This window comes from Chlorocebus sabaeus, chromosome 10 (assembly GCF_047675955.1).
Source record: "Chlorocebus sabaeus isolate Y175 chromosome 10, mChlSab1.0.hap1, whole genome shotgun sequence".
NCBI lineage: Eukaryota > Metazoa > Chordata > Mammalia > Primates > Cercopithecidae > Chlorocebus > Chlorocebus sabaeus.
Genome location: NC_132913.1, coordinates 77,836,623 through 77,863,918, shown reverse-complemented (window position 1 = coordinate 77,863,918; position 27,296 = coordinate 77,836,623). Strand labels below are relative to the sequence as shown.

Here is a 27,296-nt window from a genome sequence, read left to right as displayed (position 1 = left end):
ATTTTCTTTACATATAATATTCATATATACACATATATATATATGCTATCCATAATCTGTGTATGAATTAGCATGTAAAGTGTCTTCCTTATTAATAGATGATGGTGATCAAAGTTCAAAAGCCATTCATCTAAAACACAAATCTGATCAGTTTACTTTATATTTTAAATACTTTGTTGGCTCCTCCTTTTGGACATAATAAAGCCCAAATGTTTAGCAGAATCTTCAGACTCCCATCATGAGTCTGCAGCCTACTTCTTCTCACTCCTTCTCTTGCTTTCAAAGTGAGCAACATTTTAGGGTTACGTGGTGGTATGCCAGCAGATACTAAGAGCCACTGGATAAACCTTCTGTATTTTACCTTCTGTATTATTATCAGCTATGACAATTTTACCTGCTGGCAAGTAGTGCAAAATATTCTTTTAGTATCTAAATAGCACAGGTATATTACAAAATAGAATTTAAAGTTGGTATGAATTTTTTTTATTATACTTTAAGTTCCGGGGTACAAATATAGAACGTGCAGGTTTGTTACGTAGGTGTACATGTGCCATGGTGGTTTGCTGCACCCATCAACCCGTCATCTACATTAGGTATTTCTCCTAATGCTATCCCTCCCCTAGCCCCCCACCCCCCAACAGGCCCCAGTGTGTGGTGTTCCCCTCCCTGTGTCCATGTGTTCTCATTGTTCAACTTCCACTTATGAGTGAGAACATGCAGTGTTTGGTTTTCTGTTCTTGTGTTAGTTTGCTGAGAATGATGGTTTCCAGTGTCATCCATGTCTCTGCAAAGGACACAAACTCATCCTTTTTATGGCGTCATAGTATTCTGTAGTGTATATGTGCCACATTTTCTTTATCCAGTCTATCATTGATGGGCATTTGGGTTGGTTCCAAGTCTTTGCTATTGTGAACAGTGCTGCAATAAACATATGTGTGCATGTGTCTTTATAGTAGAATGATTTATAAACCTTTGGGTATATACCCAGGAATGGGATTGCTGGGTCACATGTTATTTCTAGTTCTAGGTCCTTGAGAAATCACCACACTGTCTTCCACAGTGGTTGAACTAATTTACACTCCCACCAACAGTGTAAAAGCATTCCTATTTCTCCACATCCTCTCCAGCATCTGTTGTTTCCTGACTTTTTAATGATCGCCATTCTAACTGGTGTGAGATGGTATCTCATTGTGGTTTTGATTTCTCTAATGACCAGTGATGATGAGCATTTTTTCCTGTTTGTTTGCCACATAAATGTCTTCTTTTGAAAAGTGTCTGTTCATATCCTTCGACCACTTTTTTTTTTTTTTTTTGAGACAGAGTCTTGCTCTGTCACCCAGGTTGGAGTGCAGTGGCCGGATCTCAGCTCACTGCAAGCTCAGCCTCCTGGGTTTATGCCATTCTCCTGCCTCAGACTCCCGAGTAGCTGGGACTACAGGTGCCCGCCACCTCGCCCGGCTAGTTTTTTATATTTTTTAGTAGAGATGGGGTTTCACCCAGTTAGCCAGGATGGTCTCAATCTCCTGACCTCGTGATCCGCCCGTCTCGGCCTCCCAAAGTGCTGGGATTACAGGCTTCAGCCACCGTGCCCGGCCCTTCGCCCACTTTTTGATGGGGTTGTTTCTTTTTTCCTTGTAAATTTGTTTAAGTTCCTTTTATATTCTGGATATTAGCCCTTTGTCAGATGGATACATTGCAAAAATTGTCTCCCATTCTGTAGGTTGCCTGTTCACTCTGATGATAGTTTCTTTTGCTGTGCAGAAGCTCTTCAGTTTAATTAATCCCATTTGTCAGTTTTGGCTTTTGTTGCCATTGCTTTTGGTGTTTAGTCATGAAATCTTTGCCCATGCCTATGTCCTGAATGGTGTTGGCTAGGTTTTCTTCTAGGGTTTGTATGGCTTTAGGTCTTACATTTAAGTCTTTAATCCATCTTGTGTTAATTTTTTATAGGGTGTAAGGAAGGGATCCAATTTCAGCTTTCTGCATATGGCTAGCCAGTTTTCCCAACACCATTTATTAAATAGGGAATCCTTTCCTCATTTCTTGTTTTTGTCAGGTCTGTCAAAGATCAGATGGTTGTAGATGTGTGGCATTATTTCTGAGGCCTCTGTTCTGTTCCATTGGTCTATATATCTGTTTTGGTACCAGTACCATGCTGTTTTTGTTACTATAGCCTTGTAGTATAGTCTGAAGACCAGTGGCATGATGCCTCTAGCTTTATTCTTTTTGCTTAGGATTGTCTTGGCTATGTGGGCTCTTTATTGGTTCCATATGAAATGTAAAGTAGTTTTTTCTAGATCTGTGAAGAAAGTCAATTGTAGCTTGATGGGGATAGCACTGAATCTATAAATTACTCTGGGCAGTATGGCCATTTTCATGATATTGATTCTTCCTATTCATGAGTATAGAATATTTTTCCATTTGTTTGTGTCCTCTATTATTTCCTTGAGCAGTGGTTTGTAGTTCTCCTTGAAGAGGTCTTTCACATTCCTTGTCAGTTGTATTCCTAGGTATTTTATTCTCTTTGTAGCAATTGTGAATGGGAGTTCACTCATGATTTGGCTTCTGTTTGTCTGTTATTGGTGTATAGGAATGCTTGTGATTTTTGCACACTGATTTTGTATCTTGAGACTTTGCTGAAGTTGCTTATCAGCTTAAGGAGATTTTGGGCTGAGACAATGAGGTTTTCTAAAGATAGAATCATGTCATCTTCAAACAGAGACAATTTGACTTCCTCTCTTCCTAATCAAATACGCTTTATTTCTTTCTCTTGCCTGATTATCCTGGCCAGAACTTCCTATTGGAAGTTCTGTGTTGAATAGCAGTGTTGAGAGAAGGCATCCATGTCTTGTGCCAGTTTTCAAAGGGAATGCTTCCAGTTTTTGCCCATTCAGTATGATATTGACTGTGGGTTTGTCATAAATAGCTCTTATTATTTTGAGATATGTTCCATCAATGCCTAGTTTACTGAGAGTTTTTAGCATGAAGAGCTGTTGAATTTTGTCAAAGGCCTTTTCTGCATCCATTGAGATAATCATGTGGTTTTTGTCATTGGTTCTGTTTATGTGGTGGATTACATTTATTGATTTGTGTATGTTGAACCAGCCTTGCATCCCAGGGATGAAGCCAACCTGATCATGGTGGTAAGCTTCTTGATGTGCTGCTGGATTCCGGTTGACAGTATTTTATTGAGGATTTTCGCATCAATGTTCATCAGGGATATTGGCCTGAAATTTTCTTTGTTGTTGTTGTTGTTGTTGTGTCTCTGCCAGGTTTTGGTATCAGGGCGATGCTGGCCTCATAAAATGAGTTAGGGAGGATTCCCTCTTTTTCTATTGATTGGAATAATTTCAGAAGGAATAGTACCAGCTCCTCCTTGTACCTCTGGTAGAATTCAGCTGTGAATCTGTTTGGTCCTGGACTTTTTTTGGTTGGTGGGCTATTAATTGCTGCCTCAATTTCTTTGTATTTCCTGAATTTGAATGTTACCCTGCCTTGCTAGGTTGGGGATGTTCTCCTGGATAATATCCTGAAGAGTGTTTTCCAACTTGGTTCCAATCTCCCTGTCACTTTCAGGTACAACAATCTAATGTAGAGTCAGTCTTTTCACATAGTCCCATATTTCTTGGAGGCTTTGTTTGTTCCTTTTCATTCTTTTTTTTAGCGTGTCTTGTCGCTTTATTTCATTAAATTGATCTTCATTCTCTGATATCCTTTCTTCTGCTTGATCAGTTTGGCTATTGATACTTCTGGATACTTCACAAAGTTCTTTAAAAAGTGTTTTTTAACTCCATCAGATCATTTATATTCTTCTCTAAACCGGTTATTCTAGATAGCAATTATTCTAATCTTTTTTCAAGGTTCTTAGCCTCCTTGCATTGGGTTGGAACATGCTCCTTTAGCTTGAAGGAGTTTGTTATTATCCACCTTCTGAAGCCTACTTCTGTCAATTCATCAAACTCATTCTCCATCCAGTTTTGTTCTCTTGCTGGCAAGGAGTTGTGATCCTTTGGAGAAGAGGCATTCTGGTTTTTGGAATTTTCAGCCTTTTTGCGCTGGGGTTTTCCCATCTTTCTGGATTTATCTTTGGTCTTTGAAGTCAGGGACCTTCAAATGGGGTCTCTGAGTAGACGTCCTTTTTGTTGATGTTGATACTATTCGTTTCTGTTTGTTAGTTTTCCTTCTAACAGTCAGGCCCCTCTGCTGCAGGTCTGCTGGAGTTTGCTGGAGGTCTACTCCAGACCCTGTTTGCCTGGGTATCACCAGCAGAGGCTGCAGAACTGAAAAGATTGCTGCCCGTTCCTTCCTCTGGAAGCTTCGTCCCAGAGGGGTACCTGCCCAATGCCAACCAGAGCTCTTCTGTATGAGGTGTCTGTTGGCCCCTATTGGGAAGTGTCTCCCAGTCAGGATACACAGGGGTCAGGGACCCAGTTGAGGAGGCACATTGTCCCTTATCAGAGCCCGAATACTGTGCTGTGATTAATTCTGCGCTGTGAGATCTGCTGCTCTCTTCAGAGCTGCCAGGCAGGGACATTTAAGTCTGCTGAAGCTGCATCCACAACCGCTCCATCCCCCCTGCTGCTCTGTCCCAGGGAGGTGGGAGTTTTATGTATAAGTCCCTGACTGGGACTGTTGCCTTTTTTTCAGAGATGCCCTGCCCAGCGAGGAGGGAATCTAGAGAGGCAGTCTGTCCATGGAGGCCTTGCTGAGCTGCAGTGGGCTCTGCCCAGTTTGAAATTCCTGGTGGCTTTGTTTACACTGTGAGGGTAAAACTGCCTACTCAAACCTCAGCAACGGTGGATGCCCTTCCCTCCACCAAGCTGGAGAGTCCCAGGTCGGGCTCAGACTGCTGTGCTGGCAGCGAGAATTTCAAGCCAGTGGATCTTAGCTTGCTAGGCTCCGTGGGGGTGGGACCTGCGGAGCCAGACCACTTGGCTCCCTGGCTTCAGCCCCTTTCCAGGGGAGTGAACAGTTCTGTCTCCCTGGCATTCCAGGCGTACTGAGGTATGAAAAAAAAACTCCTGCAGCTAGCTCAGTGTCTGCCCAAACAGCTGGCCAGTTTTGTGCTGTAAACCCAGGGCCCTGGTGGCATAGGCACTGGAGGGAATCTCCCGGTCTGTGGGTCATGAAGACTGTGGGAAAAGCGCAGTAGCTGGGCTGGAGTGCATGGTACAGTCCCTAATGGCTTCCCTCGGCTAGGAGAGGGAGTTCCCTGACCCCTTGTGCTTCCCGGGTGAGGCAATGCCCCACCCTGCTTCTGCTCACCCTCCTTAGGCTGCGCCCACTGTCCAACCAGTCCCAGTGAGATGAACTGGATATCTCAGTTGGAAATGCAGATATCAGCCACCTTCTGCATCGATCTCGCTGGAAGCTGCAGACCAGAGCTGTTCCTATTCAACCATCTTGCCAGCAATCTCTCCACATGAATGTGAAGGTAAAAATATTAGCATGTAATAAAAGAGTCCATGGAGATATAGGACAGGATCCTTCTCTCTGCTTCTCAGAGCACTCACGAGTAAACATTTGAGAAATGTTGCCACAATCACCAGAAATGTTCTCACATGGTCCTCTCATACCCACTACGAATCAAAGCTACTCACGTTCAGCAACACGCAGATTTCGTGATGCCACCTGGAGCTGCTCAAGCTACAGACTCCACAAAGCTCACTGCTGAAGCGGATGTTAGCTATCAAGAAAAAGCAAACCAGAGGATTTACAGTCAGAAAACCTCAATTCAGATGTCACTCCTGTCACTTACAGGCTTTAAAGTGCTAGACAAAGCTTTTAGCCAGACCATGAGAGTGATCTGTCTGCAGCACCTGTCACCCTGTGGGTCCTCTGGGAGTATATGACTGATAGAGCTGACTAGGCAGGTTTCTACTTCTTTCCACATGCTACACAGGGATCTCACCAAAGCTGAGTCCTTCGTGGAAAAGTGAACACTCTGCAGGTAGAGGTGGCAGAAGTCCTTCTTGCTACAGTCTTAAATCCAGTCATTTGAGTTCTCTAAGTTCAATTTTTTTTCTGATGAAGAATGGAACGCATAATAACAATATCTCCCTAAGAGGACTATTTTGAGGATTAAATGAGGTAGTGCATGTGAAAACACTGTGTAAATAGACCTCTTCCTCTACAATAATAAGAATTGTTATTTTTGTTACAGCTCTTTTAGAATTTGTTTAGCAGGTTTTCCAGGAAAACCTCTCACTAAAACAAATAAATAAAAAACAAAAAAATAGTTATTTTTATAATATTCTGCTTACGAACTGCTTTGTACCAAAGTTTTGTGTAAAGTTGGTTTCCATTAATACTTGGAACACTTAATTTTTTTTAACTGGTTCTAGGACACAGATATTTTCTCTCTTTAATCATACCAGAAGTAGACTGAAAAAAATACACTGCTATAAAATTCTTAGAGGAGTTTATAACATTGAGAACACATTCCCCAAACTCTGCTGAAGTTACAATTAAATTATCAAAACTTAGAAAACTTAGAAAGTTAATACCAATTTACCATTTCTGCTTCTTGTGAAAATGGGGATTCTATGTAGCAAAGAGAATTTTTTTTTTTTTTGAGGTAGGTTCTCACTTTATTGCCCAAGCTGGATGCAGTGGTGGGATCATAGCTCACTGCAGCCTCGAATTCCTTGGATCAAGCAATCTTCCTGCCTCAGCTGCCCAAATAGCTGGGATTATAGGTGTGTGCCACCACTCCTGGCTATTTTTTTTTTTTAATTGGTAGAGGTGGGGTCTTGGTACGTTACCCAGGCTTGTCTTGAACTCCTGGCCTCCCGCCTCAGCCTCCCAAAGCACTGGGATTACAGGCAGAAGCCACCCTGACCAGTCAAAGAGGAGAATGTTTTTAATCTATTCAGTGGGTTCTGGGAAGATGACAGTGGCAGCAGTACATTTAAAAATCCAAATCTCAACATAAAAACAGAGTAACTACCTAACAAAATAAAAAACCCACAGACAATATTTACAATGACTAGTTACCAGGCATCCGCACTGACGAATGAGGACAAACCACCAAACAGCCACAAGACCTGAATCATATCAGCAACTGAGCAGGAGAAAGCAAGCGGGGAAGCAATGAAACTTGACAGACTTTGACAGACTTAAGAATGAAGGAAGCCCAAAACAGCAACGACTTTTTACTGGGAAGCACGTGGGTAGGTCTTGCCCAACCCACAGACTATGAGTGCAAAAGGTCTGCTACAAAGACTGAGAGTGCTTAAGCAATCTAGACCTTATGGCTTCTCTCTAGAAACGTGACCTGCCGGGGCTCCCTTCCAGGATTCCCTTCCTGGACAGCGTCACACTAAAGAGAAATGCTAAGTGGAATCAAAATTGAGCTGGACAGAGACAATGGATAACAGAACAACTGATAAAAGAGGCCCAGATAAAGGGGGAGGAGGGAACTGAACTAGGAAATCTCATAAGGCAAACTGACTCTTTTTAATACATTAAAAACAACAGAAGAGGGAGTTTGTGTGAAGTTAAAGAAGTTACCCAAAAATCATGAATCAGTCCTACTAACAGTTATGGAAAGCCACTTTCACGTAAAAATTTAAAACAGAAAAGTATTGAGGCCAAATCTCTTGCAGTTATTCCTAAGGGGAAAAAAATGAGCAGAATAATCCCTCCACAAGAAAGACATGCTCAAAGAACAAACATAAACTATAACTTTCTATTTCAAAAGCAGGTAAAATACATTAAGAAAATGATGCAAGAAATGAAATGCAAACATTAATCCAAATTTTAAAAACTCATAATTGAGGTGGCAGAACTCAGGGGACAATTAGAAATAAAATGAAAATTCTTTCAGAAATGAAACTGTACTAGAAGAAACAGAATAGCAAAAACAAAACAAAACAAACTTTGCCCTAGGAAAAATAGAAGATTGAAAAAAGAAGAAAAAAAATTTAAATGAAAAAGAAATAAAGAAAAAGATTAAAAACCATTAGAGAGAAACTGACAAATACTGAAGACGGATGAAGAAGATTCAACCATAAATAACCAGAATCTCCGAAGAAGAAAAGTAAAATAAGGGTACAAAACAAATATTTAAAACTATAGTTGAAGAAAACTTTCCCTAAACAATAATATGAAACTATGTGTTGAAAAAGCATACTATGTAGCTGAGAATATTGACCTAGAACAACTAACACTAAGATGTATTTCTAGTAAGATGGATGAACTTAAAAAAAAAGAAAATATTTCATTGGCTATGAAGTCAAAACCAGCAAGTGATTTGTAAGGGTAAGAAAATTAGATTACCATCATATTTTTTACAACAATACTTTATGCCAAAAGAAAACAGAGTAACATACTAAAGAGACTCAAGGACTACAATACGAACCAACATTACAATTGTCAACTATAAAAGCCACTGAACAATATTTACAATGACTAGGTTACCAGGCATCCACACAAATGAGTGAAGACAAAAACTTTGAGAATATTGTTTTTTAGCCCTTCCTAAAGACTCTACTAGTCAATGAGTTTCAGATCATTAAAAGAGATATCAGCATGAGGACTGGTGGTATACATTAAAGACAATTACCTGAAACTAATAATAAGTGTGAGTTAAGAGAGAGCATAACATGTAAAGGCTACATTTGCACATGATGCAGATATAGCATTGCTATTAAAAAATACAGTCAGAGAAGGGAGATCATATGAAAAAAGTATTTTAAGCTGTTTTTGTACTTATGCTGTTGGTAGTAGTATGTGTATTATTATTCTGATCTTGTTGTGTGTGTAATGTGGAATAAAGTTAATGAGTAATTATGAGATATTCTAATTTCATCTGCTATGGTTTGAATGTTTATGTCCCCTCAAAATTTATATGTTGAAACCTTAACCCCCAAGGTATGGTATTAGGAGGTAAGGCCTTGGGGAGGTAATTAGGTCATGAGAGCAGAGCCCTCATGAATGGCATTAGTGCCCTTATAAAAGATGCACCAGGTAGCTTGCTCACCCCTTCCACCAGGTGAGGCTGTAGTAAGAAGGAGCCATCTATAAACTGGGAAACAGGCCCTCACTAGACATGGAATCTACTGGTATCTTGATCTTGGACTTCCCAGCCTTCAGATTTGTCAAAAATAAGTATCTGTTCTTTGTAAGCTATCCAGTTTATGGTATTTTGTTATAGCACCCCAAACAGATTAAGACACTGTCATCTACTGTATACCTGGGAACTAGGAATCTTGATATGGGGAAAAGAGATTGCAATGTAGTATAAAGAAAGCTAAGTAAAAAAACCCATAGTCCTGAACTTTCATTAGAAATATCAGTAGACAGGTTTTCTAGTTCTGCTACTGAAAAGTTGCAGAAACAATAACCAACCAGGTAGAACCAAGCATTAATGCCTGGATTGTGGTCTTGAAATTTTATTTCCCAAAGGTTTTGCTTTGAAATCTAATTTCAGAGATATCAGAAATTTTTGGAGACATGACGGATTCCATGTCTAGGGAAGGAACCATATAAATGAGCCTGTAACATCTGCTATCAGATATCAAAGAAATTAGCAAAATTACTAGGATATGTCAAAAGGGCTCAGGAGCCAACTTGAAGAGAATCCTATTAGCCGAAGATAGGATAATTTGAGCTTCAGGAAAAAAAAGTAATAATTGCTATTCATTGAAATCTTATTAAATATACAGAAATCCATGAGTTCATGATATTATTATTCAAAAAAACAAAGAACTGTTCAGCTTCAGAGGATGAAAAGGAACCAATTAATTATCTTGAAAACTGGTAAATTAGGGGAAAAGAACCAATCACTTATTCTGCCTTTTCTACATGAACTGCACCACTGGGTAGCCGAATGGTAGATGAGGAGATCCATTTCCTTATAAAAGTATTCCAACTAATACGTGAAAAAGAAATCATGGAATTTGAGTGTCAACATTTTGCAACCTCCAATGAATTAGTGGATCTAGATATCAATAGTTCCTAATGTCACAAAAAGAGAGTTGACCAGACATTTTATGCCTCCTAATGAAAGAACACACACAAAACCTATAGCCTCACTGAAAGGAATAAAACCCAAGTCTGCAGAAGCCTTTGAATCCAGTTGCCACTTTTCAGGAAATACAGAGAACACAGGTACATGCCAAACTGTACCATAAGTATGAAAACAGTGATACCCAGCTGTGGGAAACTACATATCAAACAGCTCTAGTTTTTCAATAGATATATCATGAGGAAAAGAGAAATTGGAAGGGTGAACAGGTAGATATGAGAGACTTAAGAGACAACCAAAACAATTATTAATGGGCAAAAATACAGTGTCTATGGATGTACACTTGGTTCATACAACTATAAACAAACACATGAAAGTGATTATTATGAAAACCAGGATGGTGGATATTTTTGGAGGAGGGAGAGGTTTGAATACATGGAGAGCTGGAGTAGCTGGAAAATTCTACTTCTTGATTTGGGTGATGGCTACCAGAATGTTTACTGTATAATAACCCATTAGAGCACACGTTTATTTTGGTATAGCTTTCTAAATCTGTTTTACTTCATGATAGATATAAAGATTAAGAGTAATAAAAGTCTGTTTAACATAAAAGATTGCTATCACAACAAAGAGAATTTTAACAAGATTCTCTCATTGGTATTACTCAAGATTGAGAGTACCTATAATATTTTCAGTGCTTATTACATACAGCAAAAAGTAGAAAGAGGGAAAACTAGGAAAAGGCAAGAATCAGGTGAAACAGTGAAATGGAGGGGAAGAAGAGTAACCTCTAAATCTTAAAACAAATCCAAGAAAATTAGTGTGTTTAGATGAGCTGTTTGCCCTAAAGTGGGGTTAGATTTTACATAGAGGAATATATATTTATGAAGCCCTTATTACTTAGAAGGGCTGGCCCTTTGAACCTCAGGGTATAAAATTTTCCTTGGCCTGTTCTAACCTTGCTTTAATTATTGCTGAAATAAGTTAAGAGGGTTAAAATTTAAATGGATTGTTTTAAATATTAGTGTCAGGCAAATTATCTTTAAGTGAAAAGAAAAAAAAAGGAGTGCCATCAGAATCCTAATGCCAAGATATATGAACATGCATTTCCAGGGACACACCCACAATGTGGTTAGGAGAGACAAATTCTAACCTGCAGAATGCATGCCTGAGAAAGGAGTCTACATCCTCCCTCTTTCCTTCTATTTGCTCCACTGTCTTAATGGCTTGTCCTGCCTGTCATTCCAATCGGCAAGTGACCTAGATAACTGAGCTTTCTCACACTGGACCATCTGGATTAGTCACTGCTCTTTCCACCCCACCTCTCCTTTTTTATCTCCTCTTTCTTTTTCTGCCATTCCTATCATCTTTTCCTTACTTTCCTCATGATAACCCATCCTCCTTTGTCTAACTTTTCTTCTTTTATTATAAGAATAAAAAGTATTTGTGGATGGGCATGGTGGCTCACGCCTGTAATCCTAGCACTTTGGGAGGCCAAGGTGGGCGGATCACCTGAGGTCAGGAGTTTGAGACTAGCTTGGCCGACATGGTGAAACCCCATCACTACTAAAAAAATACAAAAAAAAAAAAAAAAATAGCTAGACGTGGTGGCGTGCACCTGTAGTCCCAGCTACTCAGGAGGCTGAAGCACAAGAATCGCTTGAACCCAGGAGGCAGAGGTTGCAGTGAGCCGAGATGGCACCACTGCACTCCAGCCTGGGCAACAGAGCAAAACTCCATCTCAAAAACAAAAGAATAAAAAGTATTTGCAATTTTGCTGTTTAGGAAATTGAATAATTTAAAATAAAGATGTTATCTCAATCTATTCAACAGGATTAATAGAGGAAAAAATACATAATTGGTATAGAAACAACTCCCATTTTGAGTCAGTGTGTATATTTCAAAATAGAAAACACATCTGTCAAAGTTTAGAATAATGAATAAAACTCATTTATTAAGTCACCATAAAATTTCAGATTACCATTTTCACACATTTATGAAGGCTCTGGGGAGCTGTCAAAAATATCACCATAGTGATTTTCTCCACTGCCTATTACTATTCTAGTTTTTGTCTTCTATGAAACCACTTCCCACTATAAACACTAAAAATACCAGACACTTGCTCCACCACTTTTAGCAAGGGTATGGGCTACCAAAATACATGGGACCAGAAAGTCTGAGGAGTCTGACGAGAAGGTGAAGGTGAGAGCTTCCAAGAAAGTCTTTTCTTTCCATTCAAGAGATGAAAAGGGAGATAGTCCTCCCTATATTTGGTTGTGATTGTGTGAGAACCCAGTGTCAGCAGCAAGGACAGCCTTTTTCAATTATGAAGGGAAAAGTTTAAGGACAAAGTCCAACAAGTGGAGAGTGGTGGAACAGAATGTTGTAAACAGCCTGGGTCCTTGGGAGCATGCTTAAGCTACTGAATCAACTGGCTTTGGGACTTCAGTGCACACAACATAATAAATGTTTTGTTTAAGACACTTTTAGTTACAAATTTTGTTACTTGTAGTTGGAAATATCCTAGTCAATACATACCTTGACAATGCAGGTAGATTTCTTGACTCTATTGCTAAGGACAGGACCTATAAATCACAGTAAACAGATGTAATAGAATGGTGGGGGGGGGGGGGGTAGGGGAAGTAACTGAAATGTACCAAATAATAATAATTATTTATTTTCATCTAATTTTAGAGACTTTGCATAGTGCAAGCAAAAATATATCTAATTTCAGGTAGATGGACTTTATTGGCAAAATATGATTAATGACATTAGCAAAACTTAGAAGTACAGTCATCCCTCAGTATCTGTGGGAGATTTATTCCAGGGCCTCCCATGATACAAAAATCCAGAGACAGTCAAATATGTGATATAAAATGTTGCAGTAAGTACTTGTATATAGCCTACACTCATCTTCCCATACACTTTAAATTAGCTCTAGTTTAGTTATAACATCTAATACAATGTAAATCCCAAGCAAATTGTTGTTATACTGTATTGTTTAGGGACTAACAAGGGAAAAAAGTCTGTATGTGTTCAGTATAGATGCAGCTATCTTTTCTTTTTTGATGCAGAAAAGGCCTCTGACAAAATTCAACAGACCCTCATGCTAAAAACTCTCAATAAATTCAGTACTGATGGAATATATCTCAAAATAATAAGAGCTATTTATGACAAACCCACAGCCAATATCATACTGAATGGGCTAAAACTGGAAGCATTCCCTTTGAAAACTGGCACACGACAGGGATGCCCTCTCTTACCACTCCTATTCAACATAGTGTTGGAAGTTCTGGCTAGGGCAATCAGGCAAGAGAAAGAAATAAAGGGTATTCAGTTAGGAAAAGAAGAAGTCAAATTGTCCCTGTGTGCAGATGACATGATTGTATACTTAGAAAACCCCATTGTCTCAGCCCAAAATCTCCTTAAGCTGATAAACAACTTCAGCAAAGTCTCAGGATACAAAATTAATGTACAAAAATCACAAGCATTCTTATACACCAGTAACAAACAAACAGAGAGCCAAATCAGGAATGAACTTCCATTCACAATTGCTTCAAAGAGAATAAAATACCTAGGAATCCAACTTACAAGGGATGTAAAGGAACTCTTCAAGGAGAACTACAAACCACTGCTCAGTGAAATAAAAGAGGACACAAACAAATGGAAGAACATACCATGCTCATGGATAGGAAGAATCAATATTGTGAACATGGCCATACTGCCCAAGGTAATTTATAGATTCAATGCCATCCCCATCAAGCTACCAATGACTTTATTCACAGAATTGGAAAAAACTGCTTTAAAGTTCATATGGAACCAAAAAAGAGCCCGCATCTCCAAGACAATCCTAAGTCAAATGAACAAAGCTGGAGGCATCACGCTACCTGACTTCAAACTATACTACAAGGCTACAGTAATCAAAACAGCATGGTACTGGTACCAAAACAGAGATTAGACCAATGGGCCAGGCGCGGTGGCTCACGTCTGTAATCCCAGCTCTCAGGGAGGCAGAGGCAGGAGGACAGCTTGAGCCCAGGAGTTCGAGACCTGCCTGGGTAATATAGTGAGACCCTGTTCTCCACAAAAAAAAAAAAAAAAAAAAAAAAGGAAGAAAAAAAAAAAGACAAAAGAGATATAGACCAATGGAACAGAACAGAGCCCTCAGAAATAATACCACACATCTACAGCTATCTGATCTTTGACAAACCTGACAAAAACAAGAAACGGGGAAAGGATCCCCTGTTTAATTAATGGTGCTGGGAAAATTGGCTAGCCATAAGTAGAAAGCTGAAACTGAATCCTTTCCTTACTCCTTATACGAAAATTAATTCAAGATGGATTAGAGACTTAAATGTTAGACCTGATACCATAAAAACCCTAGAAGAAAACCTAGGTAATGCCATTCAGGACATAGGCATGGGCAAGGACTTCATGTCTAAAACACCAAAAGCAATGGCAACAAAAGCCAAAATTGACAAATGGGATCTAATTAAACTAAAGAGCTTCTGCACAGCAAAAGAAACTACCATCAGAGTGAATAGGCAACCTACAGAATGGGAGAAAATTTTTGCAATCTACTCATCTGACAAAGGGCTAATATCCAGAATATAAAAGGAACTTAAACAAATTTACAAGGAAAAAAGAAACAACCCCCTCAAAAAGTGGGCAAAGGAAATGAACAGACATTTCTCAAAAGAAGACATGCATACAGCCAACAGACACATGAAAAAATGCTTGTCATCACTGGTCATCAGAGAAATGCAAATCAAAACCACAATCAGATACCATCTCACACCAGTTAGAATGGCAATTATTAAAAAGTCAGGAAACAACAGGTGCTGGAGAGGATGTGGAGAAATAGGAACACTTTTACACTGTTGGTGGGATTGTAAACTAGTTCAACCATTGTGGAAAACAGTATGGCAATTCCTCAAGGATCTAGAACTAGAAATACCATATGACCCAGCCATCCCATTACTGGGTATATACCCAAAGGATTATAAATCATGCTGCTATAAAGACACATGCACACATATGTTTATTGCGGCACTATTCACAATAGCAAAGACTTGGAATCAACCCAAATATCCATCAGTGACAGACTGGATTAAGAAAATGTGGCACATATACACCATGGAATACTATGCAGCCATAAAAAAGGATGAGTTTGTGTCCTTTGTAGGGATATGGCTGCAGCTGCAAACCATCATTCTCAGCAAACTATCTCAAGAACAGAAAATCAAACACCGCATGTTCTCACTCATAGGTGGGAATTGAACAATGAGATCACTTGGACACGGGAAGGGGAACATCACACACCGGGGCCTATAATGGGGAGGGGGGAGGGGAGAGGAATGGCATTGGGAGTTATACCTGATGTAAATGACGAGTTGATGGGTGCTGACGAGTTGATGGATGCAGCACACCAACACGGCACAAGTATACATATGTAACAAACCTGCACATTGTGCACATGTACCCTAGAACTTGAAGTATAATAAAAATTTTAAAAAAATATGTTGTCTGTGGTTAAGTAAGGCCATGGATGCAGAACGCACAGCTATAGAAGGGCTGACTGTGCATTTGTTGAATTATTTATACATTCCACTTTCCACGGTCTCTTTTGAAACATAACTAATCTAGAAATTATGATTTTGTTATAGAAACAGTGTAGAACAAATAGATTCTGTTATGTCAGTTTTCTTTGTAAAATAAAATGCTAGGAGTATCTAGATTAAAAATTTATTTCCCACACTGGGTTGCATTTTCTTTGACATTCCACTCCTATGACCAGCTAGAAAAATAGGGAGTGAAAGATCTGTATAAAGACTCCATAACACACTTGAATGTAGCCAGATATGGAGTACAAAGAGACAGGAAGAATGAAAACAGAGGCTCTGGAGAACTGACTTTAAAAAACAAAAAGAAAGAAAGGGAGAGGGAAAGAGAGAGAACATACAAGCAGAACAAAATCTGAGACACTGTTATATTTATCTCTGTTCCCCAACCTCCACCCACCAGTTTTTAAAAATATTTGAGTTCTTTCCAAAAACACATGAAAGAAAATAGATTGAAGAATTTTCTGCAGAGATTGTGATTGCTGGGGATATTCTGAAGTGTATGTTCAAGAACTGGAAGCTAGAAGAGACAATCCCAATGTCTTAACTGAATTGAAAGGCTCCTGAATCATACATAAATCTCTTTCATTATCAAAAAATGACTAAGAAAGGCAGTTAAGTAACTTAAACTTAAAGGGTATCTGCTGTTTGTAGGTTTCCCTGAAAGAAAATAACCTTTGAAATATAATTCATCTTCGGTCACTGTAAATCATCTTAAAAGAAATTACCCCAGTGGGGGGAAAAAAAGAGGATGCTAGATTGTAGAGAATGGCTGTTTCCTAATGGCGTGTTAGTTGCAAAGAAAACTTTGGCAGAGGCTCCTTAGGAATCAAGTGAAGTGGAGTGTTGGGATCAGATGGTCTCAAAGCAAGAGATAAACTAGAGTCTCAATGCTGGGAAATTTTATTTATAGTGTAATCCTAAACTTACTAACTGAAAAATAAATCTTTTCTCATTTTTTTACTTTTTTGTTTTACTTATTTACTCATTTTTGAGTCAGGGTCTTGATCTGTTGCCCAGACTGGGATGCAGTGGCATAATCATAGCTCACTGTGGCTTAACTCCTGGCTCAAGTGATCCTCCCACATCAGCCTCCTGAGTAGCTGGGACTACAGGTTGTGCCACTACACCCAGCTAATTTTATTTTATTTTTTTTTTGGTAGAGACAGCGTCTCACTATGGTGCCTAGGCTGGTCTCAAACTCCTGAGCTCAAGTGATCCTCCTGCCTTGGCCTCCCAAAGTGCTGGTATTAGAGGCATGAACCACCATACCTGGTTACTTTTTTTAAAAATAACAAATAACTGGTGACCAGTTTCCTGCATCTTAGTTACCTCAAATGCACTCTTAGATGCACTGTATTTGTTCAACTTTGCTTTATTCAGATTAACTGATTATACTATTTTTCCCATTAATATTATTTTCCAGCCATGATTTAGTAATCACCAATCACTTTTGAGTATTTTTTCTCACCAGTAATACATAGTCAAAAGAATATTTGCTTCAGAATCATAAATGTAAATCCCCAAGCTATATATCAGACCTACTGAATAAGAATCTTTAGAGATGGAACTCTCATTCACACCAAAATTTGAGAACCACGACTTAAAAAAATTCCACATCTCTCAACTTACAGGAATTTAACCATTTTTTTTTTACCAAGAGCTTTAGCAATTTATTATAGAGGACATACTACCTTTTTCTTAATAAATTATATTTATTATAATCCTTTCCAATGTTTATTTTTATTGAAATAATCTATTTATTTGATTTGATATGACTTATTAAAATTACTGAACTAGTATATGGCAAGTCAATTTCAAAATATTTTCTAAATGAAATATACTAAGGAAAACGTGATACAACAAATCAACTTCTATTTTTATTCTTTTATGGAGAAGTCTTGGATACTCTGTCTTTTCTCTTAATGTGTAAAATTCTAAAACGGGATTTTTGAAAGAAAGAAATGATGACACATAGCCTCTGTAATCTTTATGGCATTGGCTGGTATTATTGCAGTAACAGACCAAATTTTTCTTTATGAAACAACCTAAAGTAGTAGAACTTTGCCTATTTTCTTTTAACTTATTTAATTAAATGCTCTACCTAAAAACTAAGTGAAAGCTCCTAAATAATTTCTCACATGAGCTGAATTTTACTTCTGATTCATAGTGACTGATTATAGCCCATGACAGTTACTGAAAATTAATTAGTTATAAAGAGCAAGAACCCTAGAAATAAAAATGCAGAGGCTGAAAATTGAATTGTCATCTTTTTCACATCACATGGAAGTAGTGTAATGGAATTAAAAGAATTTATGAGACTGCTGGTTCCAAAATGGTGGTATATAAGCAAGCTGGCTTCACTTTTTTTCTACAGAAATCCAAAAACAAATATACAGCTCCTAAGATTATCACCAGCAAAATTCCCGAACTCCAGTATGAGGATAAGACAGTTCCTAAAGCCACAGAGAAGTGAAAAAGTTACAAGCAGATGGCAAGAATATTGAACTTACATATTTACAATGCACCTCTCCTCAATCTGCCTGTCACCAAGTGTGTGGCATTTCAGGCACTGCTGATACTTCCCAAGGGTTGAGGCAAGAACAGGACTCCTGCCAGGGAACCCAAGATGGTGAGAAAGCTGATTGTCCACCTCAATCTCACTTTTCCGGTGTAAAAACTGTGAGCCAGGGAGAAATATCCTTGAGAACAGCCAGAGACAGGGGCAAAAAGAGAAGACAACCATCCCACCTAAAAACTCTGCTCAGTGACTTGGCCAAAAGAGATATCAAATGAGAGTGACAGTTCAACAGCACCATACTATAGGTTTGTTCCACAGGTCCCCTGGGCACAAACTCCTAGCCAGCCTTTTCACAGTAGCAGGCTACCACACTTTGGGACCTCCCTCATTTGGGACAGGTGGCACTCTGGTTATTTACTAGCGCCAAGCAAACTGGGCTTAAGGCACCATCCAGTGCTGAAAAGAAGATAGCAGCCTAGTCGGGGGTGGAGGGAAGACTATCAATAGATAAATTACAAAGAATCTCTGAGCAAACATGTACAGTAAAAACCCAAACAAGCCAGATAGAGAAGACTGAAATAAGTAACGAATTCTTCAATAAAAAGACATAGCTATAGATTCACAAGAAACTATAGCAAACAGGGAACCATGACCTCTCCAGACAGACAAAGCAAGGAACCAGTGACTCAACCTACAAAAACAGTGCTACATGAACTTTCTGACCAAGAATTCAAAATAGCAGATTTAGGGAAACTTAGTCATCTCTAAGATAACACAGAAGAGCAATTCAGAAATTTATCAGAGAAATTTAACAGAGATTAAAATAATTTTAAAAATCAAATAGAAATCTTAGAACTGAGAAACACGTTTGCTAAACTGAAAAATTCATTAGAGGTTCTCAATAACAGAATGGATTGAGCAGAGGAAAGAATCAGTGAGCCCAAAGACAGGCTATTTAAAAAGACACAGCCAGAGGAAAAAAAAAATTTTTTTAATGAAAAGGAAGAAGATCACCTACAAGATATAGACAGTCACCTCAAAAATCAAATATCAGGGCTGGGCACAGTGGCTCACACCTGTAATCTCAGCACTTTGGGAGGCCAAGGCGGGCAGATCACTTGAAGCTATGAGTTCAAGACTAGCCTGGCCAACATGGTAAAATCTTGTCTCCACCAAAAATACAAAACTCAGCTGGGTGTGGTGGTGCACTCCTGTAGTCCCAGCTACTAGGGAAGTTGAGGCAAAAGAATTGCTTGAACCTGGGAGGCAGAGGTTGCAGTGAGCCAAGATTGTACCACTGTATTCAAGCCTGGGCAACAGAGCAAGACTCCACCTCAAAAACACAAAACAAATCTAAGAATTATGTGTGTTCAAGAGGGAGTGGGGCAAGAGCAAGAGGTAGAAAGCTTATTCAGAGAAATAATAACAGAAAAATTTCCAAAACAGAAAGAGATAAATATCCAGGTACAGGAAGGTCAGGGAACACCAAACAGATTTGACCTTACTAAGACTACCCCAAGGCATATAATAATCAAACTCTCAAAGGTCAAAGACAAAGAGAGGATCCCAAAAGCAGCAAGAGAAAAGAAACAACATACAAAGGAGCTCCAATTTGTCTGGCAACAGACTTCTCAACAAAAACCATACAGGCCGGGAGGAAATGGGACATTTTCAAAGTGCTGTTTGAAAAAGGAAACAACAACAACAACAACAACAAAAAACTGCTATCCAAGAATACTGTATTCTGCAAAGTGATCTTTCAAATATAAAGAAGAGATAAAATCCTTTCCAGAAAAATGTTCACAGAGTTCACCATCAGCCCCATCTTACAAGAAATGCTAAAGGGAGTTCTTCAATCTGGGAGGTAAAAACACTAAGTGGCAAATAGAAAATATTTGAAAGTTTAAAACCCAGTGGTTAAAATTAAGTATGTGGGCAAACCCAGAATACTCTAATACTGTAATTGTGGTGTGCAATCTACTAACAGCTTTAATGTGAAGCCCAAAAGACAAATCTATGAAAAACAATAATAGTTACATCAATCTGTTAAAATTAAACAACTTGCTTCCAAATGACCAATGGGTCAATGAAGAAATTAAGAAAGATATGTAAAAATTTCTTGAAACAAATGAAAGTATAAATACAACATACCAAAATCTATAGGATATAGCAATAACAGTAGTAAGAGGGAAGTTTATAGCAATAAACACCTATATCAAAAAGTAGAAAGACTTCAAATAAACAACCTAACAATGTCCCTGAAGGAACTAGAAAAGAACAAACCAAACCCCAAATTAGTAGAAGAAAAGAAGTAGTAAATATCAGAGCAGAACGAAATAAAATGGAGACCAAATATTTATATATTATATATAAATATATATTATATTTATATAATACATAATAAATATTATAGATATAATATATAATTATTATCTAATATATATTATATATTATCTAATATATATTACATATATCTTATAATATAATATATATTATTACATATATAATTATATATTAAATAATAATTATATATTTAAATGAAATTGTTTTTGTGAAAAGATAAAATCAACAAACTTTTAGCCAGGCTAATTGAGAAAAGAGAGAAGACCCAAATAAATAAAATCAGAAATGAAAAGGAGACGTAACAACTGAGACCACAGAAATACATGGAATCATTAGAGACTATTGTGACCAAGTATTCACCAACAAATCAGAAAACCTAGAAGAAATGGAAAAATTCCTGGACACATAAAACACGCCAAGATTGAAGAAATTAAAAACCTCACCAAATCAATGATGAATAATAAGCACGAAGCCATAATAAAAAATCTCCCATCAAAGAAAAGCCCAGGATCTAATGGATTCACTGCTGAATTCTACCAAATATTTAAAGAATAACTAATACCAATTCTACTCAAATTCTTTTTAAAAATTAAAGAGAAGGGATTACTTCCAAACTCACTCTAACAGGCCACCATTCCCTTGACACCAAAACCAGATAAGGACCCACACACAAAAAAGAAAACAACAGGCCAACATCCCTAATAAACCTCAAACCCAAAAATCCTCAACAAAATACTATCAAACTGAATTCAACAACACATATAAAGATCATGCATGCTGGGTATGCATGCTGGCTCATGCTTGTAATCCCAGCACATTGGGAGGCCAAGGCAGGAGGACTGCTTGAGCACAGGAGTTTAAGACCAGCCTGGGTAACATAGTGAGACACTATCTCTACCAAACATAAAGTAAAATATATTATCTGGGCTTGGAGGCATGTGCCTGTAGTCCCAGCTACTCAGGAGGCTGAGGCAGGAGGATCATTTGAGCCTGGGGGGTGGGGTTGAGGCTGCAGTGACCCATGATCATGCCACTATACTCCAGTATGGGTGATACAGTGAGGTTCTGTCTCAAAAAAAAAAAAAAAAATCATTCACTATGATCAAATGGAATTCATCCCAGGGATGCAAGGATGGTTCAACATATGCAAATCAATGAATGTGATACATCACATTAACAGAACAAAGAACAAAAACCATATGATCATTCCAATACATGCTGGAAAAACATTCAATAAAATTATTCATCCGTTTATGATAAAAACCTTCAACAAACTGAGTATAGAAAAAACATCTCTAAATAATAAGGGCCATAGATGAGAAACCGATAGTTAACATTATACTGAATAGGGGAAAATTGAAACCCTTTCCTCTAAGATCTGGAACAAGACAAGGATGTCCACTTTCACCACTTTTAGTTAACATAATACTGGAAGTCCTAGCAAGAGCAATTAGGCAAGAGAAAGAAATAAAGCCTTCTAAATTGGAAAGGAAGAAGTCAAATTAGCCTTATTTGCAGATGACATGATCTTTTACTTAGAACCTAAAGATTCCACAAAAAAACCTGTTAGAAGTAGTAAATGAATTCAGTAAAGTTGCAGGATAAAAAATCACCATACAAAAATCAGTTGTATTTGTATATGTTAAAAGCAAACAATCTGAAAAAGAAATCAAGACACCAATCCCATTTATAATAGCTACAAAGAGTATAAAATAGCTAGGAATCAGTTTAACCAATGAAGTGAAAAATCTATGTATAAGTAAACTATAAAACACTGATGAAAGAAAGTTAAGATTCATGGTGGAATAATTAATATTATTAAAATGTCCATACTGTCCAAAGTGATCTACAGATTCAATACAATCCCTATCAAAATACCAATGACATTCTTTACAGAAATAAAAAAAGTCCTAAAATTTGTATGAAGCCACTCAAGATTCAAAACAGCCAAACCAATTCTGAGCAAAAAGAACAAAGTTGGAGACATCATACCACTTGATTTCAAAATATATTACAAAGCTATAGTAATCAAAACAGAAGGGTACTGGCATAAAAACAGACACGTAGACCAATGGCACAGAATACAGAACCCAGAAATAAAACCATACATTTAGAGCCAACTCGTTTTCAACAAAAGTACCAAGGACACACAATGGGGAGAGGACAGTCTCTTCAATAAAATGTGCTGGGAAAAATGGATAATCATATGCAGAAGGATGAAACTAACCTCTATATCTTACCACATGTAAAAATCAACTCAAGATGAATTAAAGGCTTAAATTTAAGACCTGAAACTATGAAACTACTAGAAGAAAACGTTTCAGGACATTGATCTGGGCAAAGATTTTTCGGTAAGATCACAAAAGTACAGGCAACCAAAGAAAAAATAGGCAAACAGAATTACATCAAGCTAACAAGCTTCTGCATAGCAAAGGAAACAGTCAATAAAGTGAAGAGACAACCCATAGAATGAGAGAAAATATTTGCAAACTACTTGTCTGACAAGGGATTAATAATCAGAATATATCAGGAGCTCAATTGAATAGCAAAAAACCCCAAATAATCCAATTTTAAAATGAGTAAAAGATCTGAATAGACATTTCTCAAAAGAAGACATACAAATAGCTAACAGGTATATGAAAAAATGTTCAACATCCCAAATCATCAGGAAAATACAAGTCAAAATCACAATGAGATATCTCACTTCACTTAATTTTTTTTAATCAAAAAGACAGGGAATAACATGCTGGCAAGGATGTTAAGAAAGGGGAACACTTGTGCACTCTTGGTGGAAATGTAAATTAGCATGGCCTCTATGGGAACTCTATGGAAGTTCCTCAAAACTAGACCTACCATATGATCCAGAAATTCCACTACTGGGTATATATCCAAAAGAAAGGAAATTGGTATATCAAAGAGATATTTGTATTCTCATGTTTATTGAAGCACTATTCACAATAGATAAAACATGGAATCAACCCAAGTGTCCATCAATGAGATGAATGGATTAAAAAATATAGTATATATACACAATGGAATATTTTTCAGCAATAAAAAAAGAATGAAATCCTGTCATTTGCAGCAACATAGATGGAACTGGAAGTCATTATGTTAAGTGAAATAAGCCAAGTACAGAAAAACAAATATCACATGTTCTCATTTATATGTGGGAGCTAAAAAGCAAGTGGATCTCATGAAGATAAAAAGTAGGTTGGTGGTTACCAGAGGTAAGGGGAAGGTGGGAGGGGATGAAGAGAGATTGCCTTTTTTTCCTTTCTGTTTTAGTTTGGAATGCTAGAGTGGATTAGTCACTTTAGACCATCGTGAGACAGGTTAGTTTCACCCTACTGTTGATGTGTGGTTGCCATGGTAATCCTGCTCAGTATAAGAGGAACCACAGGTTCAGACATTTGTTGTATGTGCTTGGCTGAGGAGCCAATGGGGTGAAGCTACCATCTGTGGGATTATGACTGAATGCCTCTAAGTCAGAATCCCACCCAGGCAGAACAATAAGGAAAAAGGTTTAATTGACTCACAGTTCCACATGGCTGGGGATGTCTCAGGAAACTTACAATCATGGCAGAAGGGGAAGCAAATATGTTCTTCACATGATGACAGGAAGGAGAAGTGCCAAGCAAAAGGGGGGAAATTCCCTTATAAAACCACCAGTTAGCATGAGAACACATTTGCTATCAGAAAACAGCAGCATGGCAGTAATCACCCCCATGATTAAATTACCTTCCACTGGGTCCCTCCCATGACATGTGGGGATTATGGGAACTACAATTCAAGATGAGATTTGGGTGGGGACATAGCCAAACCATATAATTCTACCCCTAGCCCCTCCAAAATCTCATGTCCTCACATTTCAATACACAATCATGCCCTTCCAATAGTCCCCCAAAGTCTTAACTCATTCCAGCATTAACTCAAAAGTCCAAGTCCAAAGTGGCTTTGCAGGGTACAGCCTTCTCCCTGGCCACTTTCACACGTTGGCATTGAGTGTTTGCTGCTTTTCCAGGTACACAGTGCAAGCTGTCGGTGGATCTACCATTCTGGGGTCTGGAGGAAGGTGGCCCTCTTCTCACAGTTCTACTAGGCAGTGCCCCAGTGGGGACTCTGTGTGAGGGCTTTGGCTCCACATTTCCCTTCTGCATTGCCCTAGCAGAGGGTCTCCATGAGGGCTCCATCCCTGCCGCAAACTTCTGCCTGGACACCCAGGTGTTTCCATACATCCTTTGAAATCTAGGTAGAGGTTCCCAAACCTCAATACTTGACTTCTGTGCACCCACACGCTCAACATCATGTGGAAGCTGCCAAGGCTTGGGGTTTGCACCCTCTAAAGCAATGACCTGAGCTGTAGGTTGGCCCCTTTTTAGCCAAGGCTGGAGCTGAAGCAGTTGGAACAACAGAGCACCATGTCCCAAGGTTTCATAGAACCGGGGGGGGTGGGGTATGAGGGGGGCCCTAGGTGCAGCCCATGATACTATTTTTCCCTCCTAGGCCTCTGAGCCTTTGATGGGAGGGGCTGCTGAGAAGGTCTCTGACATGCCCTGGAGACATTTTCCCTATTGTTTTGTTGACTAACATTCAGCTCCTTGTGACTTATGCAAATTTCTGCAGCTGCATTGAATTTCTCTCCAGAAAATGAGTTTTTTTTCTATTGCTTCGTCAGGCTGCAAATTTTCCAAACCTTTATGCTCTGCTTCCTCTTGAATGCTTTGCTGCTTAGAAATTTCTTCCACGAGATACCCTAAATCATCTCTCTCAAGTTCATAGTTCCACAGATCCCATAATTTATATAGGAAAGAGGTTTAATTGACTCACAGTTCTGCATGGCTGGGGAGGCCTCAGGAAACTTACCATCATGGTGGAAGGGCAAGCAAACATGTCCTTCTTCACAAGGTGGCAAGAGAGAAGTGCTGACTGAAGGGGGAAAAGCCCCTTATAAAACCATCAGTTTTCATGAGAACTCACTCACTAGCATGAGAGTAACAACCCCCATGATTCAGTTACCTCCCACTGGGTCCCTCCCACGATGTGTGGGGATTATGGGAACTACAATTCAATGAGATTTGGGTGGGGACACTGCCAAACCATATCAACTTATATTCAAATTCACTGGTTCTTTCCTCAGCTATGTTCAGTCTGCTGATAAGCCCACTGAAAGAATTCTTCATTTCTGATAAGGTGTTTTTAATTTCTAGCCTTTCCATTTCACTTTTTAAGTAATTTTCCTCTTTCCGCTGAAATTCTGTATATATATTCATGCATGTTATTCACCTTTTCCACTAGCTTTTTAAGCATAGTAATTATAGCCCAGTATATGGGTCATTTCTGAATCTGGTTCTGTTTTACCTCTTGATTTTTTCTCCTCTCTGCTTTTTTGAGTGTCTTTTAATTTTTGATCAAGTGACGGCTATCACATGTAGGAGAATAGTAACGACTAAGGTAAATAATATTAATGTCCAGAAATAAGTCTCTTCTGTCCAGTCAATAATGTGGGTAGTTGAGTCAATCTAGTTGGGAGTTGTGCTGAATTTGGGTTTTATTGTTGTTGTCATTGCCTTCACTCTGTACCACAGGCTTCATTCAGATTCCTCTAGCAGGGGGTTACTATTACATTGTTTTAGTGTGGAACCTAGAGTGCTGGGGACTTTTTCTCAGTGCCCTTCACTCAGCTTTAGCAATGTTTGCATGACTGTGCTACAGAGAGGTCTCTCCCCACACTCTTTTTCCTCCTCACTAGCTGACTGGTGGTGTCACTGGTGCTTGGCTTGTAGTGGGGAAAAGGGGTTTTTCACACTCCTGGTCCTGCCTTGGTTTTAGGCAGGCCCTGTGCACCTAAGCCTCAGATGTGGGGCTATCTCAGTATTCCTGATACTTCTCCATTGCAGCCAAATCCTTCCTTTATCTGTGGTGAGTCTTGAGTGAGAGTTTCCCAGCAGTAGCCAACTTCAACTTTCTATTGGTTCAGGACACGGAGCCCTAGTGTTTCCTGCTCCTGCTGCTCCCCAAAGGGCAGAAGGTTTGTGCTTCTACCTCTTCTCCAGAAGCAGGGGTCTTTGCCAGGATCCTGTTGGTGGTAATGCTTCCTGCCCTTCCCCCAGTGGATAAGGTTTTCATACAGAAGAAAGGTTTGGAGAGGTTAAGTGGAATTTTATGATTGTCCCCCAGTGACAGAACTGTCACCTCCTAATATTCTTTTTATCTCCGGAAAAATATTTATTGCTTATAGAGTGAAATGTAGTGTTTCAATATAGCTTCTTTACAGATATTTACTAATGATCTGTGATATAAATAGCACTTTAAATATTCAGTACATTGCTGCCTGCCCTTGTTTCTCTACCAGATATATCTGTATGAAAATACATTCATCATTCAACAATCCACCTGTTTATTTTAGCTACTTTCCATAGTGCCATCCAAAATTAAACCAAATCAAAATGAATGTGGTTAGGTACAAAAGCTGTCTCGCAAGAAGCAAGTGCGCACCTCACCTGGGAATATCGGGAAGAATTGGATCAGGGTTCTGCTGTTTCTCTGAAGACAGGCTTCACTCAAGTAATGATGGTTTATTTTTAAAAATCATCCCACTGAAAAGTCCCTTACAAGGAAATTTCTTAACTTTTTAAAAGCCATACATGGGGTACACATGGTGCCAAGTGCTTAAGGGCAGTTGTTTAAATTTTCCTTTGAGGGCAAGGAAAGCCTAGTACATTCTACTCAGACTTTTAGGAAAAATGAGGCTTATCTATTTTAAAAAGGATAATTTCTGTTACTTTGTGTTCTCTATCTCACCAAAAGACCAGAATTAGAGAAGACTGTCCTAGTTAAGTAT

At 38.6% G+C, this 27,296-nt stretch overlaps 1 long non-coding RNA gene and 1 pseudogene across 2 annotated transcripts in view; one reads left to right on the top strand and one right to left on the bottom strand.

Moving 5' to 3' along the window:
• The window catches only part of LOC140712586 (uncharacterized), a 51,794-nt gene that overhangs the window by 23,698 nt on the left and 800 nt on the right, over positions 1–27,296 (bottom strand). The gene's annotated exons all lie outside the window — the stretch shown is intronic.
• On the top strand, positions 6,153–6,205 carry LOC119625489 (U7 small nuclear RNA; annotated as a pseudogene).